General features: G+C 52.0%; 1 protein-coding gene across 2 annotated transcripts in view; it reads right to left on the reverse strand.

Annotated features, from left to right (window-relative positions):
- Chst3 (carbohydrate sulfotransferase 3) overlaps positions 1–20409 on the reverse strand; it is a 35300-nt gene that overhangs the window by 13872 nt on the left and 1019 nt on the right. The window contains exon 1 of one of the 2 annotated variants that reach the window (XM_071611186.1): positions 16976–17027. The exons of the other annotated variant lie outside the window; for it this stretch is intronic. The gene's annotated coding sequence lies outside the window, so the exon portion shown is untranslated. Of the gene's footprint in view, positions 1–16975; positions 17028–20409 lie in introns of those variants that run through there. 2 annotated transcript variants of the gene reach the window in all.

Consider the following 20409-nt stretch of genomic DNA (forward strand, 5'->3'; position numbering starts at 1 on the left):
AGCTGCTCGCATGTTCCATGTGGCCCTCGTGGCCAGGAAGGGCGGAGTAGTTTGTAAGAATGGCAGGAGTGTGTGTGGGTGGGACAGGAGCTGAGGACAACAGGCCCTCCCTGGGACAGCTGCCTTCTCCGCTGGACTGTGGGGAAGGCGTGCCCGTGGGTGCTGGGTGCAAGGTCCTGACCCAGAGGCCTTAGAGCTGTTGTGCTGAGAGCAATCTGGAGGCCAGGGGATTTTGTTCCCAGGACAGAATCACATGTCAGCGGTGGCTCAGGTCAGCGGCCTCACACAAAGCAGCTTGACTTTCCAATTTTAGTTGTACCAAGCTGAGCGTCCCTCACCTGAAATGCTTGAGATCAGAAGTGTTCAGGATTTTTGTGTGTTTTTGAAATATCTGAATGTAATGATCAGATATTTCAGAGACAGGACCCAAGTCTAAACACAACACTTATTCTCTTCCATATATACATATCCTAAAGGAGATTTTGTACAATAATTTAAATGATTCTGTATATGAGACAAGTGTGGTGACTCCCATGTCACTCAGCCTGTAATCCCAGGCACTCGGGAGGGCAAGGAAGGAGAAACTTAGTGAAACCTTTTCTCAAAATAAAACCACTGGGGATGTAGCTCAGAGGTAGAGTGCTCATATAGCATGCATGAGACCCTGGGTTCAATGACTAGCTCTCCCCCACTCAAAAAAAAAAAAAAAAAAAAAAAGAATAAAAATAAAATAACAATAACTTTGTTCATGAAACAAAGTTTCACAGTGTGGAATTTTCCATTTGTGTCACGTCAGCACTCAAAGTTTCAGATTTGGGAACATTTCAGATTTTCAGATTAGGTATGCTCAGCCTGTATTTTCCTTTCGCTGTTCAAGTCTGAAGGGATGTTTTCTTTCCGAGAGGTTCAAGAGAAATCTGTCCTGTAAACCACCCCATCAATCATGAAGAAGCATGGCTCTCACCCTCAAACGGCAGAATGTCGGGACTGGGAAGGGCTTAGGACTTTTCTGAACCATGTTTCCTCCCTTTTCACCTCTAGAAACTCAGGCTCAGAGAAGTGAAGTGCTTGACCAAAACTTAAACTAGTGATGACAAAACTGGAACCATCTTCTATGTCTCCTGTCTCCCAGGTAAATGATCAATGAGCAGGATATCACCCAGACACTCAGGGTTTAGCTCACTCAGGGACCCTCAGCACAAATGTTAACTACAAGGCACATCCACTCAGCAGGCCTGTGCCTGGGCTAGACATCACTAATCAATCACTGTCCTCTTTTCAGCTGGGACTGGATGGAACCTCATAAGCCCTTTGAATGTAGGGCCAATTCATTGGAGTTGGCAAGGGGAAAAAAAAACAAAAACATTTGCCCTTCCAACCATAGAGGATCCCCTTTGGCTACAAAACCATCCTTAGTTTGGCAATTTACTACATGACATCATGTTAAAACACCAGACCGAATTTCAACTCTCCTTCTACTTACACAAACCCTCCATACATGTTCCTTGCACATCCAGCCCAGGATTTTAACCCAGAAATCCCTCTGTGCCACGAGCGCCACAGGTCACCTTAATTGCAAGGTTCAGAGTAGTTAAATCATCAAAGTCTGCAAAAATGTTGCCTTCTGCAAAGAATAGCAGTGGGAGCCAGGTTCTCCTTCTCCCTTACGCACCTCTGTCCCTCATGAACCAGAGAGGAGGCGGAGCTACAGCGAGCCTAGAAAACTGCAGAGGAAACTGCTGCCAATCCCTTCCACACCACAGCTGGCAAGGCTCCTGACCCGGCTAATTTTATATTATTACTCACATACCTTTATATGTTTTGATGAATAACAGCCAAAATGAAAAAAAAGTCATCAGGCTTCCCCACAAAAGGTTTTTGGGTTTGGGGAAATTTTGGGCAGGGACACCGGGGTGTGTTTAAGTGTGAACAAAGTCTGCTGTGGGTAGTCCAGCAGAAAAAGATGGGAGAAGCAACTGCTGAAGAAAGCATAGGAGTGCAAACTGGAACCATACACATTGTCATTTTTTTCCCCCACATATTTGACTGACAAAGAACAAAATGTTCTAGAGTATTCTGTGTGGGTGAAGTTTGGGGGAACTGACAAACAGAGATGTGGCCCTCATTGAGGACCCATGTGTTCCTCCTCATTGCCCGGCCTCTCTTGCAGTCCATGTGACTGGTTTTGGTCAGTGGGATGTGGGTGAAAGTGATATAAGCCACTTCAAGGTTTGGTCTTTGAAATGATTTCCACACATTCCTCAGGGACTCTCTTCTCTGGCTGGCCACATGTTCCAAAAGGCTTAGTTCAAAATGGAAGCAACTGGATCCAAGATGCTGCTTGGAGAGCCAACCAGTCTGTATCAGATGTGATGCAAGAGAAAACTAAGCCTTTGCTGTGTTATGCCATTGAGAATTGGGGTCTAATTGTTTCTGCAGCACAGCCTATCCTATCCTGACTAATACATAAGATTCTCCCATAATGCTGACAGGGGTATCCTTTTGAAGGCCATGTTGGCCTAAACATCACAATTAAATATGCATACTCTTTGCTATGGTCTGAATGTCCCTCCAAAATCCTTATTTTGAAATCTAACCACAATGTACTAGTTTTAAGGGGAACTTTGGAAAGTAACTAAGACACGAAGGGGGAGCCTTTGTGAATGGGATTAGGATCCTTGTAAAAGATCAGGTTCTGTGGGAACCTGCTCACCCCTTCAACCATGTGAGGATGCAGCAAGAAGGCACCAAGTTTAAAGCAAAGAATGAGCCTTCATCAGGCCCTGAATCTTCTGGTGCCCTGATCTTGGACTTTCCAGACCCAATAACCATGCACAGTAAGTTTCTGTTATTTATAAATCTCCCCATCTTTGGTATTCTGTTATAGCAGCCCCAATGGCCTATGAAACTCTTAGACCCAGCAATTAATCTTCCAGGTAGGCTTGCATGGGTAAGAGCAAGGACACACACTGTTTCTAACAGCAAAAGCCTGACTGTGACCTTGATGCATGTTCATGGGGGAGGGGAACCCCACTTGTTAGATAAACGTCAGGTACATTGAACAATGTGATACTCTGTAATGATTAAAAGGAAAGAGGCAGGTCTGCCGAGGCCGACATGAAATGCTGTTCAAGATACTAGTGATAAAAGCAAGGAGCAGGGCTTTGTGGTAAACCACCAGCTGTGGAAGACAGGAGTGGAGACGCAAGTGCTGGCTCAGCCTCAGATTCCCTCAGAAATCGGTGAGGGAGCTTGAGGGGACTGGAGAATAAGGGTGAGAAGTGGGACCCATTTTAACTTACAATTTCTTGCACTGTTTGGATTTATCATCATGTTTATTTATTACCCTTTTCAAAATAAAAGGCGATGGTGATAAAAATAAATTGGAATTAAAAGAGCATATGGTGGGGGGCGAATAGAAGGTCATTGGATTAGACAAGGAGGGGGATGGGAATGGGAAAGACAGTAGGATGAACTGGACAGAACTTTCCTGTGTTCATATATGACACACGACCAGTGAAACTCCACGTACAGCCTCAAGGATGGGAAGTTCTACTCTATGAATGTCAAAATACACTCCACTGTCATGTGTAACTAAAAAGAAGAGCACATGGAATTAGGCCCCAATCCACTGCCCTGCACACATTAAACAGTGCTGAATGTCCATCTGCGTGACCAAGTCCACCTTGTTAGTTTTGTGACAAAACTGACCCAGAACAAGCAGGGCCTGACGAAGATGGTGACTGTGCAGGGTTCTGACATCTTGAACCACAGGCTGCTGTTAACCTGGGGACAGCAAAGAGTTTTCATCCCACGAGCAAAAGCCAACAGATTGGTATGGGCATCCAGAGCACAGTGAGGAGAAACAGGCTGAGAGCAAGCTTGTTTTCCGCAGGAAAGAATATGGCGGTTAATTAGTGATGTGGCCATGTGTGCAGGATCGGGGAAGAGCTGGCCTCTGTGTCACATATTTGCTATTTCAATTTTAGGAGGAGCAGGTTAAGGCAGGCCAGGAAGCTTCTGGGCCCTCGAGTTTTTTCTACCCTTACTCTTCAGGTGTCTGTTATTTCTGTGTTGGTCATGCTCATTACTGCAAAATTCTGTGCTCTACTGTAGTGACAGGGCCACATCAATATTTATATCAGCTAAATAGCTTAGCTGTGGTGAATTGAGCTGCTATAAATATTTAGCATGGTTGTGCCCTTCAACACATGACTGGATAAAGAAAATGTGGTACATGTACACAATGGAATATTACTGAGTCATAAATAAGAATGAAATTATGGCATCTGCCAGTAAATGATGGGACTGAAAACAACCATGCTAAATTAAATAAGCCGATCCCCCAAAACCAAAGGCCAAATGTTCTCTCTGATACGCAGATGCTAACACATAATAAGGGGGCGGAGGGGGGGTAGAACAGAAGTTAATTGATTAAACAAAGAGGGAGGGAAAGGAGGGACGGGAAAAGGAAAGATAATAGAATGAACTGAACATAACTTTCCTATGTTCATATATGAATACACGACCAACGTAACTCCACATCATGTACAACTGCAAGAATGGGAAGTTATATTCCATATATGTATAATATGTCAAAATACACTCTACTGTCATGTATACCTAAAAAGAACAAATCATAAAGTATAAAAAAAGTAATGGAAAAAAAAAGCAAAGAATAAAGTTCCTTAGGTGATTTTAATCTAGAATCAGCAAAGATCAAGACTATTTTATTTATTTATTTTTTAAAATATATATATATTTTTTTAAGTTTTAGGTGGACAGAATATCTTTGTTTTATTTGTGTGGTGCTGAGGATCGAACCCGGTGCCTCACACATGTTAGGCAAGTGCTCTACTACTGAGCCACAACCCCAGCCCCAAGACTATTTTAGACCACCCAACTCCACTACCCCAGGGCAACTCAGAGATGGCAGCAGTTTCGGCCTGATGGCGGTCCACACTGGTGGGGAGACGGGGTGCTGGCTCTCTTGCTGAGCAGGCCTGGATGCCAGGGGAGGGGTCTGTGTTCCTTGTTTTATTCAGGACACAAGTTCTTGAGGAGCTTCCAGGATCATGTATGAGTGACCCATTTAAAACCAGCTCCCCTAAATAGTGCAAAACACCACGGACTCCTCCTCAGCTCCAAAGGTCGATGGATATAACTGATACACAGGACTCGGATGAGCTTTGAGGGACTTAGGCTAAGGGGAAAAAAGCCAATCCCAAATGATTCCATACTACACGATGCCATTTACATAAAATCCTTGAAGTGACAACATTATAAGGATGAAGCCAGATTGGTATTGCCAGGAGTTGAAGAAGGGGCAGGTACAGGAGAGGAGTGAGTTTATCCCTGGGTGACACCAGGGATCCCTGAGGTGGTGACACTGTATCTCCACTGTAGCAAGGTCAATATTCTAGTGGCAATATGGGACTGAAGTTCTGTAAGACGTTGCCACTGGGGGAAGTCGGGTAATGACTTCAGGTGTCATTGCTTCTCACCTCAGTAGTAGGGATCTAACCCAGGGGTGCTCTGACACTGAGGTACATCTCCAGCCCTTTTTACCTTGAGACAGGGTCTCACCGAGTTGCTCAGGCTATCCTTGACCTTGCAATCCTCCTGCCTCAGCCTCTTGAGTTGCTGGGACTGCAGGTGAGCGCCACTGCACCTGGCTTCACTGTATTATTTCTTAAAGCTGCCTATGAGGCTGGGGGTGTGGCTCAGTGGTAGCGTGCTTGCCTGGGCCTGGTGTTTGATTCCCAGAATCACAGGGGGAAAAAAAAAAGTATATTAAAGGGGAAAAACAAAGCAAACTCAACTGGCTTCCACGACAGTAGGCAGGGTTTAAAGAGCTCTTTGCAAAATGGAGTTAGAGGTGGGGCAATGGGACTCAAACAGCCTTCCTGGGACAGAAAATGAGCCAGTCCAGTCTGGCCTTGGCACAGCCAAGGGCTGCTGGCCCTCCTGGGGTCTGTTCATGTGCAATAAGCGTGGGGGCTTGGGAGGAGAAGGCTGAATGAGGAAACAAGACCTTGATGAGGCAGCTCCATCCTCGAGGTAGGGGACAGAGAAAGAGGGCCTTCCACTCCTCCAAAATCAAGTTCAACCCCTTCCCCGGGGAAAACCTGGCTCACTCCATCTTTCCAACTGGACTCCCCTCACTGAAACCTCCCCCTGGCAAAACAGGCCTCACCCTTAGCAGAGGACACACAGACTGAAGAGGACAGAGCTGGCCTGGGAACCCACATCTGGGTAAAGACTGTGGCGGTGGGGGGTGCTGTATCTCAGTGGCAGTGCGTTTGCCTAGCGTGCGTGAGGCCCTGGCTTCAATCCCAGCGCCGCCAAACGGAAGGAAAAATGAAGAATGCCATGAGCTGGGGAGGACCCTGAACGAGGGGCCAGACACCCCTGGCTTCTTCCAGCTCCATAACTCACACCGTGGGACCCCAGGTGTCTGCCTGGTACTCTCTACTCATTTGTAAAACAAAGTTAGTCGTCGGGTGGGATGAGGTCCCTATGTTTATGATCTTACAGTTCTGAAGGTCACAAGTTCACAATCAGATTCACAGCCCTAAGATCTAGGGGTCACAGGCCTGCCCTCCTCCTGGAGGCTCCAGGGGAGCAGCTTTCTGGCCTCTAGAGGCTGCCGGCTTTCCCTGGCTCCTGGCCACTCCTCCATCTCCACAGCCAGCCATGGCAGCTGGGCCCTCCTCATGCTGCTTTCTTCTGACTCCTTTTCTGTAGGCAAATCTCCTTCTACCTCCCTCTGAGAAGGGCCCTTGGGATTCTAGTTAGGGCCTCCAGGAAAATCCAAGACAACTGTCCATCTCGAAACCCTTAACTTTACGAAGTCTGAAAAATCCCTGTACCACAGACACACCCATATGGACATCTTTAGGGGCCCTGTCCAGCCTCCCACAGGTGCCTGCCTCCCTGCATGGATACTGGGAGTCAAACGTCTGGCAGTATCTGATAGGAGGCCAGGGGTGCTGAATTTTGGGGGGCGTGAGAATCGTTTTGACAGCTTTTCAGAAATATCAGCGCCTGGAGTTAGCCCTGAAGATTCTGAGGAGTGTGTTCTGTGCTTGGGAATTTTTATAAGCTCCCTGATGATGGTGGGCAGCCAGGGCTGGGGCTGAAGTCCACGTGAGCAATCATCCTTACGCCCCACAGCTGCTTAGCACCAAACCTCAGGGCCCAGGAGCTGTTCAATAAGTGCTTGTTGAATTGGACTGAACTGAGTCACTCCTGGGCTCCACGGGGCCCTGGGTGGAGCGGGAGGGCTGAGGGAAAGGGGTTTCTGGCTACGGCATCAGGGCCTGAAGAGAGGAAGAATGCGGCTCTGTGGACAGACAGGGACTGAGGCCTCCGAGTCAACCTCACACCCAGCAGTGGCCGCCTGGGGGGCTGGAGTCCTTTCTCCTCTCCAAAGTGCAGCCCAGGGGGCCAGCCAGGGCGGGATCCAGTCATCAACGGGCCATTGTCACTGGAACAGAGGGGCTCTGTGCCCACTGAACACTCCCTCCCTGAGCAGAGCTGCTCCCAGCTGAGCGGGCTTTTGGAGGGCTGGGATGCTAGGGAGGGGGTGTGGGGCCCCAGGCTACAGTGGAGGATTAGGGGTGGGGGCTGAGTGTCCCCTGTTCCTTCCTACGGTCTCCTGAGTCAGCAGGCTGCGATGTTGGGAAAGGGTCTGATCAACGTTGGGAAGCCAGAGACAGCCAGTGACACCCCCAGACCCCACCAGAGCCCATGGGGTCCGCGTTCCCCATGGGACAGTCATGCTTGACCTACCTTTTTCTCTTTAAAAAAAAAAAAAAACCCAGGAAGGTGAAATCCACAGGTAAATGGAGTCTTTCATTGCCAGTATTTTTGAGGAGGCTGGGAGGGTTTTATGTTCTCTGGGTTCAGGATTTGTGAGGCAGGTAATTCAACCAGGGCTGCGCATGATCGTCTCTATGCTAACAGAGCTTTTATACATTCAGCACTCGATGGGAACAGTGTGAGCTGGATTTTAGGAGGGTGGTGTTAAAGGTCCAAAGACAGGGCCTGGCCAGCATCCTGGAAAATCCCAGAGATCCACACTTATTTTTTTTATTTTTGGTACCAGGGATTGAAACCAGGGGCACTTTACCACTGGGCCACATCCCCAGCTCTTTTTTGTATTTTATTTAGAGACAGGGCCTCACTGAGTTACTTAGGGCCTGCTAAGTTGCTAAGGCTGGCTTTGAACTTGCGATCCTCCTGCCTCAGCCCTTGGAGGTGCTGGGATGACAGGCATGTGCCCCTGCGCCCCGCAGAGATGTACACTTCTTGTAGTAACCACCATCCATTCTTATCTCTTTAGTAAAGCAGGACCCCCAGTGGGCTCTGCAAGGGAGCACTGCCCTAAATATGTGCTAGGAGGACCTGTCTCAAAGTGGGGCCCCGGCCAACAATATTAGCATCTCCTGGGGACTTGGAAAGGCAAATCCTCAGGCCACATCAGATCCACGGAGTCAGCATCTTGGGGCCAGAGCAGCAAACTGCTTCCACAAGCCCTGCCCAGGGGGCCTGATGTACACTTAGGACTGAACGCCACTGTGCCAGAGGAGTGGTTTTCAAACCGAATACCTTTGACCAATTTAGTAGTTCAGGCAAGCTTTTTTTTTTCCCTCTTTCCTTTTTAATAGAACGGTATTATGTAGAGTAGAAAATATCAGAGGGCCTCATGTAATAAGGATAAATACAGGTTTCATAGGCTTTTGTTTCAATTATGTGTGTTTGTGTCTGAGGTTTTGGTCAAAGGAGTTTAAAAACCAGTGTTTAGAGCTGAAGGTTCTCATGGACACCGGCCCCCCTTTCCCAACGGGGACCCAATGGAGAGGCTTTAAAGATGGTGGCCTGAGAGTTCCCCTGCAGTCCCCGCAGGGAGGACAGGTGCTGCCCAAATTCCACTCAGCTCTTAAAGGCTGAGCCCAAACCCCACATGTCCCCAGAGCCGTCCTTGATCCTGCCCTATTAGCTATCATCAATCTCCAGGGGACTGGCACTGACCCCCACCCTTTTGCACTCCCGATTCTCATGCCAGCTCCGTGGGCAAGCTGGATCCTCCCCACCATCCTCAACTTCTATCTGGATGAGAACCAGGTTCAGAGAAGGCCCAAGGACCTGCCCAAGTCAAGGTGCAAGGAGATTCAAGGCCAGGCTGCACAGGACAGGGTCCCTGTGGCCCGCTCCTTCCCAGCACCACGGATCTCCACCTCCTGCCGCTCCTGTGGGCTCCACCCTGTCCCACTGCTCAGCCCTGGGTAAGGATGTAAGAAAGGAGGAAGGAAGGACGTGGGGAACACGAAGGGAGGGGATGTGTTCGGGGTCATGGACAACCAGTATGTGGCTGACCTTCCCCCTCACACTGGGCTCACAGGTGCAGATCTGGGGAGACAGCCTGGGAGGGGTCTGGACATCACCTCGCTGTGCCTTGAAGACTGCTTTTGGCCCACTGAGCTGTGCTGAGTACAGGCTCCTCAGAGGCCATCTCCAAGGGCTGGACAGGACAGCAGGACAGCTGTCACCTGGTATGGGGGGAAGCTTCCCCACATTCCTACAGGATGCCCCCTCCCTGGTCCCTCAACCTGGCTGCTCACCACGGCAGCTCCTGGCCTCTGCCTTCTCGTTTGAAAAAGGGAGTTACAGCAGGGCCCACAACACAGAAGCACCTGAGGACTTGGAGGCTGTGCCTGAGTCCCTCGAGCAATGCTGCTCGCAAAGCAACCCTCTGCACCGGTCTTGTCGTCAGACAAGCTGTAGGGAATGAGCGGTCACCCTGTCAAGGAGGTGAGCTGATCTGTGGTCCTGGATACACTCCTGGGAAGCCTACAGGAGCAGGGGTTAGAACCTGTGGCTGGAGCCCGAAGCCTGCAGAGGTCCCAGGCCCTGCTGAGCCACTCTCTGCTGTGTGACCCACGGTGCAGACTGACTTCTCCGGCTTCATTTCTCCTTGGTCAAACAGGGACAGCACTGCTACCTCACAGGGTTGCCATGAAGATAGACATGGGACAATGGCTGTTACTAGGTCGCAGGTGCCTTGCAGAGAGGCAGGGTTCCACTCAAGACAGGGGTGGTGTTACTATTACCAAAGGCTCCGTGGACAGCCTTTCCCAACAGGTGGCTCTGAGCCAGGTGGTAGGGGACTTTAAAAAAAAAAAAATCAAGCTTACAAGACTCTGAATATATAGTTTAAGCCCCAGCCTGGTTGAGTCTGACCACCCTTGCCCCCCGCCGCACCCAAGCTGTGGCTCCCTGCCTTGCAAGACAAGAGTAGGCAAAGGAGAAGGGGCAGCAGGGTGCATAGGGCAATCGGGGAGCCTGGAGGAAGCCGGGCAGACAGGCTGGGGCTGGCTCCCAGGCACACAGGGATGGGGGGCCCATCTGTCTGCGTGAGTGGAGATAAAGGTGACTTCTGATGGTGGGCAGCCACTTAGCAATAATCGTAAGCAATTATCATAACAGTCCTCAGGCAGAGGTGGTCTGTGCAGGAGCCCTGAACTATTACCAGGCCTGCTTATGTTCCAGGCCGTGCCTTGGTTTACCTATTCACGGGGGGCCCAATGGAGTCAGATATCAATTGCTTTAAAACGGGACTGGGCTAGACAGGGTGGCTCACACAGGTAATCCCAGCGATTTGGGAGGCTGAGGCAAGAGAACCACAAGTTCAAGGCCAGCCTTAGCAACTTAGCAAGATCCTTTCTCAAAATATCAAGAGGGCTGGGAGTTCGGTCCTGGAGTGCTGGCCTAGTGAGGCCCTGGGTTCCATCTGCAGTACTGGGGGACAAAACTGGACGGGACTAGGGACTTAGCTCAGTGGCAGAGCAGTTGCCCAGCACGCAGAAGGCACTGGGTTTGATCCTTAGATCCTCAGCACCACAGAAACAAATGGGACGATTTCAGAGCAGCTCACACACACACACAATTAACATTACTGTGGAGGGTCCTGGGTGTCTGAGGCACAAGAAAGAAACTTCACCATATATCTTCTTATACCTTTTCAATTTTGTACCATGGATGTATATTATAAAATTTAATAAAATTAACAATGACATAAAAGTAGGTACCAGTTGTCTACCTGTAGAAGTAGAGGCAAAGCTCTCACAAGGTTAGACTCCTCTGCTTTAGAAAAGCCATTTTAATAGGCCTTTAAATTTAAGCAGCAACCAAGGCAAAATCCTGCACCAGCAAGGGAAATGGACAAGAAGAAGCAAAACAGCTCCTAAAATCTGGAGAGAACTGGCCTGGTGAGTGCTGCTTGGTGACAGGAAGGCCAGTCCCTGCCTCCTCCAGAAGGAAACTGTCCCTCTGTCCTTCTCTCTGCAGAAAAGAAAACTTGAGTCTTCAGTCCCTTTTCTTTCCAGCTGAGGGAACTGAAAGCCTCCCTTAGCCTCAGTGTCCTCCCTTGGAAAATGGGGCTAATCAGGCCTCCCTTGGGAGGTGGTGGCAAGGCGCCATTCGGCACAGGCCTGCAGCCGGCCCCTCCTCCCCAGCTGCCTGGCAGAGGGCGGCAGCAGCTGCAGCAGCCTGGCATCCTGCACCCACAGACTGGGGCGAGGAGGCTGGCACTGGGCCCCTGCTTGACTCATATTCCTTTCCAGGTCTGCCCGCCAGCCCAGGACAGGCGCGGATTTGCGTCCCAATGCTCCTTCCCAACAGGAGTCAGCCGGGGTTTAAAGAAACCTCTCAGCCCACAGGGCCACATAAACAAAGTGAGGGCCCCGGCATTCTCTGCCACCTCCGACAGGGATCTGCGACCTCTGTGAGGCTTGGAGCCGGGGCCCACGCTCTGAGACAGACGCTGCCTGGCGCTTCCTGTCCGCACTGCACAAGGCACTGGCAATAGGACTGCACCCCTCTTGCTGTGGTTCTCTGGTTGGCTTGATGGCACCTCTGGAGTTGGATGGGCAGGGTTTGCAATCTGGCTGTGCACCCTGGACAAGTCACCGGATCCCTCTCATTGCTGGCATTTGCAAAATAGGACACCCTTCGTGCCATCAGAGGGATGTACATAAATGACTCTGCCCAAGGATGCTTCAACCAGAGGGCCTTCCGACGCCCCATGGTGTCCTCTGGAAGGCCGAGCTGCTGATCCACCTGACTGCCCTCTAAGGTGCGGCCTGGTGCTGGGCACACAGCTCGGCCAGGCTCCTCAATCTGATCCCCACGCAAGAGCCACACTATTTGCAAAGGAGAAGCAAACACAGGCTCCGGGGCTGTCCCCTCCCAGGCCACATTCCAGTCAGGGGCTGGCATGGCCCCTGAGAGCTCCTAGAAGTGGAGTCTTTCCGGGCCCATCACCATTTCCAGAAGCTTCTGCTTCAGCAGTGTGTGTGAGCGGGGGCCAGGGCAGAGAGCAGGGGGGTGGGAGACAGTGGCTGGGGAGGAGAACCCGGGGCAGAAAGCAGGGGAGCTGACCTGGCCTGGCCACCTGGCCAGGGACTCTGGGCACTGAGGTCACCAGGAGAAGCACAGAGGGCAGACTGGCAGGTGGGCGGCAGACAGGAGACTCGGTGATGTCATGTTTTCCACCAAATGACTCAATGACTCGCCCTGAGCGATGAATGGCGAGCTGTGTGCGGTGCCTCCAGGATGACCTGGCATCGTCCCCCCTCCCTGGTCACCTCCTGTCCTCCCCGCCCCAGGGACCCCAGGCTACATCCCGGTAGTTCCTGACTCATTTCCATGCTGCTTCTGCCACGTCTCTCCAATCTCTACTTTGAGGGGGGACCGAATGCCAGGAAGACGTGGCTGTCACGGCTGCCTCTGTGTCCCTCTGTGTCCCTCTTGCCTCTCTGGGTTTTGGTTTCCTTATATGCAACATGGAGACACTGCTAACGACCTGGCTGGCTTTGATGGGGCTCGGTAAGAATGTCTACAAAGCACTCGGCAGCCAGTGGGTACTCAGAAAAGGTCAGTGTGACATTCGGGGGCCTCTATGATCTGACCTCGGTTTACTTTTCTACTTGAACTTAAAAATCTATACTATCTTCAATCCCCAGCATAAAAATCACACACACACACACACACACACACACACACACACCAAAGGTCGTGTAAAATCGTTGGTGTTTCTTAACGCTGTGCATCAGGCACTGCTCCGAGCACTTGTATAGAAACACATTTTCCACTCATGTCACCGCGCCCGGCTGAATTTTCTTATCTTTGTGTCTCTGGCCAACTTCCCTTCGAGAAGCCGTCCTCAGTCCTTCCTCACGGCCACAGGTCCACCCATCACAGCTGGACTCCAGGTGTCCCAGGGTCCAGAGTCTCCTTGGCTTTCTGCAGGGGAGTAGCTCTCGCCCCAGCCTGCCTTGCATGGTGTCGGGCGGGACCAGGCATGTAGCACATGGGCAGGGAATAGCAAGCCCCCAGGCCATGGTGGAGGGGCACTGCTTCCGTGAGGATAAACGGAGGGCTGGAGCTGGAACCTCAGGGCGGCTCCTCCCCGCTCAGGTACACAGCCTGCCCGGTGGCCTCCTTCTCTCTGCTCAGGGGAACTCCCGCAGCCCTGGGGCCTGCATTGCCTGACTTTCAGGCCTGGACCCTGGAGCAGCTGGACTCATGTTTGGGGCCAGGACTGGGAAGCACGTGCTGGTAGGTCCAGCCCACATAATCCACAGGTGTCCATGGGTGGGCGGGCGGGCAGGCAGGGACAGGACAGAGGGACCCATTCCTAGATCCCAGCCCAGTGTCCACAGAATAATGAATGACCTTGTGAGGCGGGTGTACCTCGGGTCCCACTTTCCTGCTCCAGGCGCACATCAGCTGCTCCTCCCATTCACCACCACCCTCCCCACGCAAGGACCATGCCCTGACAAGTGTCCTGAACCGGACGTCCCACCCCACAGCCAGCAGCTCCTCCAGGTTCCCACCCCCACCTATAGCCCACCCCTCAATCTTTCGCGCACACGTGCCGCACACCTGTGGCTGTGCTGACTAAGCACAGGGGACACAAAAGTGAACACAGCTCGTTACCGGGCAGAGACCACAGACCACTGAGCCTGCCACCGCAAGGCAGCGGGTGACACCGTGAGGGGGATCGGAAGCAGCCACAAGGAGGGCCTCACTCTGGCTTCCAGGGGGAGGAGACGTCCAGGCCATGGGCAAAACAGGAGGGGCCTCCTGGACAGCTAGAGAGGCCACAAGAGCAGGCTGTGTGACCTTGGGAAACGGGGACAGTTGGGAATTTGGGACACTGTGTCCCAGTAAGGGCTGGTAAAAGAAGAGGCCAGGGAAGAAACATCTGCTGATAGGTGACAGGGCGCATGGAAGCCATTTGTCACCCCAAGCGGATACGTGTTCACTCCAGGGTGGGGCTCCTGTCTTGCTGGAAGGCCTCATGGGGGACAGAGGCTCTGATCGGCAAGTCCCCCTTGCTCGCTTAAACCACGGGAGTGGACGCTGGGCCTTGCAAAGAAACGCCTTGCCCACGGCTGCGGGGTGCTGGGCTCCGACCTGGGGGAGGTTGAGCTCCCACTTCACCTGCAGTGTCCACAGCGGGCTGGGAGATGCCTCCCACCGGGCTTCCCTGCCCGGACCCCCAGCATGCCTGGCCACAGGCGGGAGGTGGGTCCCTTTGGGCCATTTCTTGTCGGCAGTGCAGCCACAGCAGGACAGATGCAGGTCACGCTGTGGGAGGGCAGGGGCTCAGGCGCCAGCCTCTGAGCTCAGGCCTGGGCTCACTGTGGAGGCCGTGGACGTGGGCAGCTCCCCCAGACCGTCTGGCTGTTCTCCTTTCTGTGACCTCAGGAGCTTCCTGGGAGAGCTCAGGAGGGGACGCCCAGCAGGTGCACAGGGCAGCCAGCTGTTGCTGTCACTGTTTCCTAGGTGCCCCCCCCCCCAGACACCTGTGCCAGGTGCGGAGCGAAGGAGAACCACAGCATCTCACAGACTGAATCCAGGACAGGGTCCCTGCTTGGTGGCTGCTTCCGTTGCTCATTCTCTGCGGAGGATGCTCTGGGTTCTGAGCTCAGGGCCTCTGCAGACACGCACCTGTCCTTGACCCCGAGGGCCAAGGGCTGGGCTCCTCTGCCCCCTGAGAAGCCTCTGGCAGTCTCCAGAGGAAAGCTGGTGCCCACGGCCTGGCCCTGCCCTTGGCTGGAGTTGTGAAATTCCTTGTTGAAACTCAGCGCAGTCACAGCCAGGGGGTGGCCCCGTTTGTTTTCAAAATATTTCCTCAGATAGCACTTCTCTGGCTCAGAGGGCGCCTTAGCACTCTCCAGAATCCTGCAGATGGTGAGGGAGCTGGAGGGGAGGGAGGAGAGGGACGCAGGGAGACAGCAGTGGAGGCCCGAGCCAGCTCTCAGGTAGCGTGAGGTTGGCACAGGGGCCACAGTGTGACACGTGCGAAGGTGAGCATGCACATGCAGGGCGGAAAGCCCAACCGAGCTGTGATCACAGACAGCAAACGTCTCAGCTGTGGAACCTTCTTATGAACCAGAGCTTTCCTCATCCGTCCAACAGACAGAACAGAAAAGGGACAGGGACCTGCCACCCCTTCATCAAGCCCCTAAGGGTTCCCCTGCACCGAACCCGGGGGTTCCACGGAACCTAGTTGAAAACGCTTGCAGCTGAGGCTGTTACTCTCACTCCCGGGAGAATCAGCACACACAGTGTCTAAAAATATGCACTTCCTGTGGGAAGATGAAATTATCTTTCCAGTAAATTCTAAATAGAGTCTAGCATAGGGAATGCCACGCATCTTAGAGAACTGGGGCTCAAAGCATGCGAAGTATTGATCTCATTCACTGACAGGTTTGTGGGTACCCCTACAACGCCCTGTGTGCTTGCACTCAAGACTGATTAGCAACACTAACACATACCTAGCTCTCACTGTGTGCACTTTTAGATTCTTTATGTCTATTAACTCACAACCACATGCTACAGTTGGTTACGGTTACCATTCTCCTCTTACAAACTGGGAAACTGAGGCTCAGAGAGGTTAAGTACTTGTCTAAGGCCACACGGCACTTTTGTCCATGATGATACATGCACTGTTGTGTGAGTGTGTGAAGGTTATGCCCTTCTCCTACCAAGAGCATAGGACATAGCTCACCCCATAACCCCGGCAGCCTGGCAGCAACAGGACAGTGACAAGACCCTGGGCCTCAGGCAGTGCCCTCCCAGATCCCAGAGGTTTCCGTGTTTGCAGACCCATCTTGTCAAAGTCACATACAATGGGAGGCCCCTGGTCACTCCCTGGCTTCCAACCCACTGAGGAACTGCCCCAGCCAGAGCTCCTGTCTCCCCTTCTCACTGTGTGCTAAGTTTAGAGTCAGTCACCAAATAAACTGCCATCATTAAGTGATGAAGAACCCGCTTCCTATCTCAAAGACACAAAAATGTACAACAATGCTTGAGCCTCGGGAATCCATCAGTGCCACAGTCACCACCTCTCCCTGAGCTGACGTGACTACAGTCAAAATCAACCTGTGTCAAAACAAAAGTAAAAATTAAAAAGGGATAGGGATGTATCTCAGTGGTAAAGCAGGCCTAGGTTCAATTCCCATTACTGGAAAAAAAGAAAGAAAAAAACTTGACATTCGGGTTGGCCTACAGAGAAAACCAATACTTTTAATTTTTGGTACCAGAGATCTAACCCAGGGGCACTGAGTCACATCCCCCGCCCTTTTTACTTTTTTATTTTGAGACAGGGTCTTGCTAAATTGCTGAGACTCGCCTCAAACTTTCAATCCTTCTGCCTCAGCCTCTGAGCCACTGGGATTATAGGCCTGTGTGGCGGACACATGGCTTTTGAGGGTTTCTTGACAGATTAGATGTAACCCAGACAATAACTCAGATAAATCCACCCTAAAGCAACATTTAAGATGCAAAGCTTCCTCAGATGTCACAGAACTGGAGAAAAGCCCCAAGATCAAAGTCAAGCCCACCAACCAACCTGCTTTCCCCCCCCCCCCCCCCGCCAGGGGCGGGGGCTGGGACTTACCCAGAAGGAACAGGGCTGGGCCCTGGGGAGGTCTTTTCTCCCACATGTTCTTCCTTTCTGCAGCCACCAGCACAAGGACTGGCCGCAGAGGGTGTGCGTCCTGACTTTTGAGGCTCCCAAAGTCTAGGGGGAGGGACTTCCCAGGGAGGGGGCAGGTGAACCACAAATAAGAACCTCCCAGGTTGGGAGAGGTGGTGTTTACCATGGCGCTTGCAGAGGCTGCTCAGGGAAGTGGGGTGTTGACCTTCCCCTCTTCCTCCAGGTCCTTTGTAAAGAGTCTTCCCCAGGCCCAGTAAATTTCCAGGGCCCAGAGAAAACCCACAGTCCCTCAACACAGAGATATCTTTGTGAGGCGGGGTGGGCATGGCGGAGGAGGGCTTGGGTGCCAATGACACGAAGCTGCCTGTGCTCAGGGGCTCCCAAGGCTGCCCCCTCCCTCCACACTGGCAGGGGACCAGGAGCCACCAGCTAGGTTTGGGCCCATGGAGACTGAAGGCTGAATCAACTGTCTGGGCCTGCTAGGGGCTTCCCACTCCCAATTGTGGAATCTGCATGCACAGCGCAGAGTGAGCAAGCAAGCACGTCCTATGGTCTTTGGGCCTCCAAGAAGAAAAGGTGACAAATTCCATTTCTATTTAAGGAAAGAAGAAGAGCACTGATTCTCCTGCTGTGTTACATCACCAAAGTCAGAGTCCACTCTGAGCATCCTTCTCAGCTAAGATGCCTTGGGCCCCTGAAGTACCACTGCTCAGCAGAGACACTCCCAGCCCCTCCCAGGGCTTCACCCACCACCTGACAAGGTTTTCAGTCCCTCCCAGGGGAGGACAAAGATGATAGCAGTTGCCCCTCAGCTGGGGCGCCTTCTCCCTGTACCCTGTGTCCCAGATTCCATTCTGGACAGTGTGTCCACTCTGCCCTGGAGGAGGAGCGGGCTCCAGTATCTCTGCAGCCTCACACTCTTGGAACCAGCCCAGGGCGAAGTGGGCGGAGGCCAGCTGGGCTGGGCTAACCCAATGCCCCTTACTTCCTTTTAAGAGTGTCAGTTTTTTCTTACTATGGACACATATATCAGAAGCACTAGGGTGGATGAGCTGGGCCGGGCAGAGCAGTGAGGACACTGCCCCAGCAGGGGTACCCTTCTCAGTCTTGGGGGGCTAGTCCAGGGGTGCAGAACACCAGCCAGATGGAGAAACAGCTAGGGACTCTGAAGCATGGCAGCAGCTGCTACCCTCCTGACCCTGGGTGACCATCACACCTCTCAGAGCCTCATTTCTTCATGTGTACAGTGAGACCAACAGATAACCACTGTCCCTCTGAAGGGTGACTATGTGACAGCACAGCCAAGAACCAGGAACCATGTGACTATCGTGTCCCCAGTCTGCCCACCCATCTCTTCAGATGACCACACATTGTAGAGGAGTCTAGCTCTTCAGAGCCCATGGCAGGAATGGACAGACAGCTGTGACATGGTCCCAACTAAGTGACAACAGGAATTGGCAGGCCAGGGCTGATTTCCCCAGGTAACAGGTGATGCTGGTGAGGGCCAAAGGGGAGAGGAAGGTGGTAATCTATCTGAGGATGGATTACTGGCATTCCTCCCTACCAGAGGTAGGGTCATGAGTGACAGCTATGTCACCATTTCTCAGATTAACAGTGGACAATTTCTCATTAGAATTGCTATAGCATCTTCCACATTCACCATCCCCCAAACCTCCACTGTTTCCTGACTCCAGATCCACATAGAAGGCTCTAGAAGCCTGGTACCACCCAGCCTTTTCTTTCTTTCTTTCTTTGAGGATTGAACCCAGGAATGCTCTATCACTGAGCTACATCCCCAAACGTTTTAATTTTAGCTTTTTTTTTTAACTTGGAGGCAGAGTTTTACTAAGTTTCCCAGGCTGGCCTCAAACTTATGATCCTCCTGCTTCAGACTCCTGAGTAGCTGGGATTACAGGTGTGTGCCACCATGCCCAGCTACCCCCAGCCTCGGATTTCCACAGCTATGGTATAACCCAGGCTCAGCAGGGAGGAGGAAAAAGGGACGCAGTCAAGAGGCTCCTTGTTAACTTACTACCGTGTTAGTAAGCAGCATCAGAGTTGTTTCCTGGTTGCTATGGAGAATTCCATGATGGAGACAGCACAGTCAGGAGTCAGACTCTCCAGGTTCAACTCCTGGCCTTGTCTCTCATTGGCTACGTGACTTTTATAAAAAGTGACTTAACTTTTCTGACCCTCAGTTTCCTAATCTGTAAAAAGGAGATGAAATACTAACCTCGCTGGGATGTAATTGCTTCATGAGATTCTGTCTAAAGCTCCTGATTCCCAGAAGGCACGATGAAGGTGGAAAGGTGCGGAAATGACTGGATGTGTGTAGCGTGCTGCTTGAATCTGGGGGTGGCCGAGGCCAGAGGCCAGAGCACTCCCTCTCTCACCTGGGGCCACAGTCCTCAGTGCTGCCAATATGCTTTGCTAATTTCAGTATTTAGAAGTTGAAATGCACACTGCACCTACTCAGAGCTCTTCATGAGGGGGCGGGGCAGGGAGTGAGACATTTTCCATGACATGCCTAGGCCGCCCCCACGTCTTTGTGCACTCTCAGTCCCAGTTCCAGGAACAGGGGATGCTTCTGCTCCTCTGGGAAACTCATGCCACTGGCAGAGAAGAATCCACACCAATACTTAGTACGGGGACTGTGACGCCCCTCCACCTGCTGCCACCATCCAGCCAAGCCCTGGCTGGAAGACACAGCTCAGAGACCCTTCATGAGAGTTCTCTCCAGCCAGGCTAGCAGGAGCCAGAAAGAAGAGCAGGTGCTCCCCAATCCCACATGTCCCATGGTCTCTCTACCTTGGCATATGTCCACTAGCCTGGCCCATCTCTTTCTCCCATTAACCCATCCCTGTCCCCTAAAGCCAGGGTGTGGGAGGGTTGATGGAATCTACTCTTCCTCTCTGCTGCACATGGACAGTTTTTCCCTAAGACCCCAATGAGTCTGCCAATCAGCATGTCATCTCCCACTCCATCCCCAGCTTAGCAGGACCAAGAAATGGGACTTTTTCTGCTGCCCTGGGAAAAGGAGATGATAAAGTTCCATGCTAGCTCACAGGCACAGTGGAACATGCTGCTGATCTGCTTCCCCCAAAGATGAGGCAGAGTTCTCTCCAGCCACCCAGGACCCGACCTTTTCAGGAAGACCAATTCTAACCTGGCTGAAGTCCAGTGGGCTCAGCTCAGAGCCAGAGCAAAAGACATAAATTGTTGGTGTTACTCATCAAGCAACTACTTACTGAGTACCCACTGTGCCCAGAACTGCACCAGGTCCAGAAACATGCTCGGGCCTCAGAGTGCCCTGCATCAGAAACCAAACACAACTTCAGGTGCAAGAAAAATAAGTGTCTTCTAACTAACACCCTGGAGTCTCCCTCCTCCCCATG

The sequence above is a fragment of the Marmota flaviventris genome, chromosome 4 (genome assembly GCF_047511675.1).
Source record: "Marmota flaviventris isolate mMarFla1 chromosome 4, mMarFla1.hap1, whole genome shotgun sequence".
Taxonomy (NCBI): domain Eukaryota; kingdom Metazoa; phylum Chordata; class Mammalia; order Rodentia; family Sciuridae; genus Marmota; species Marmota flaviventris.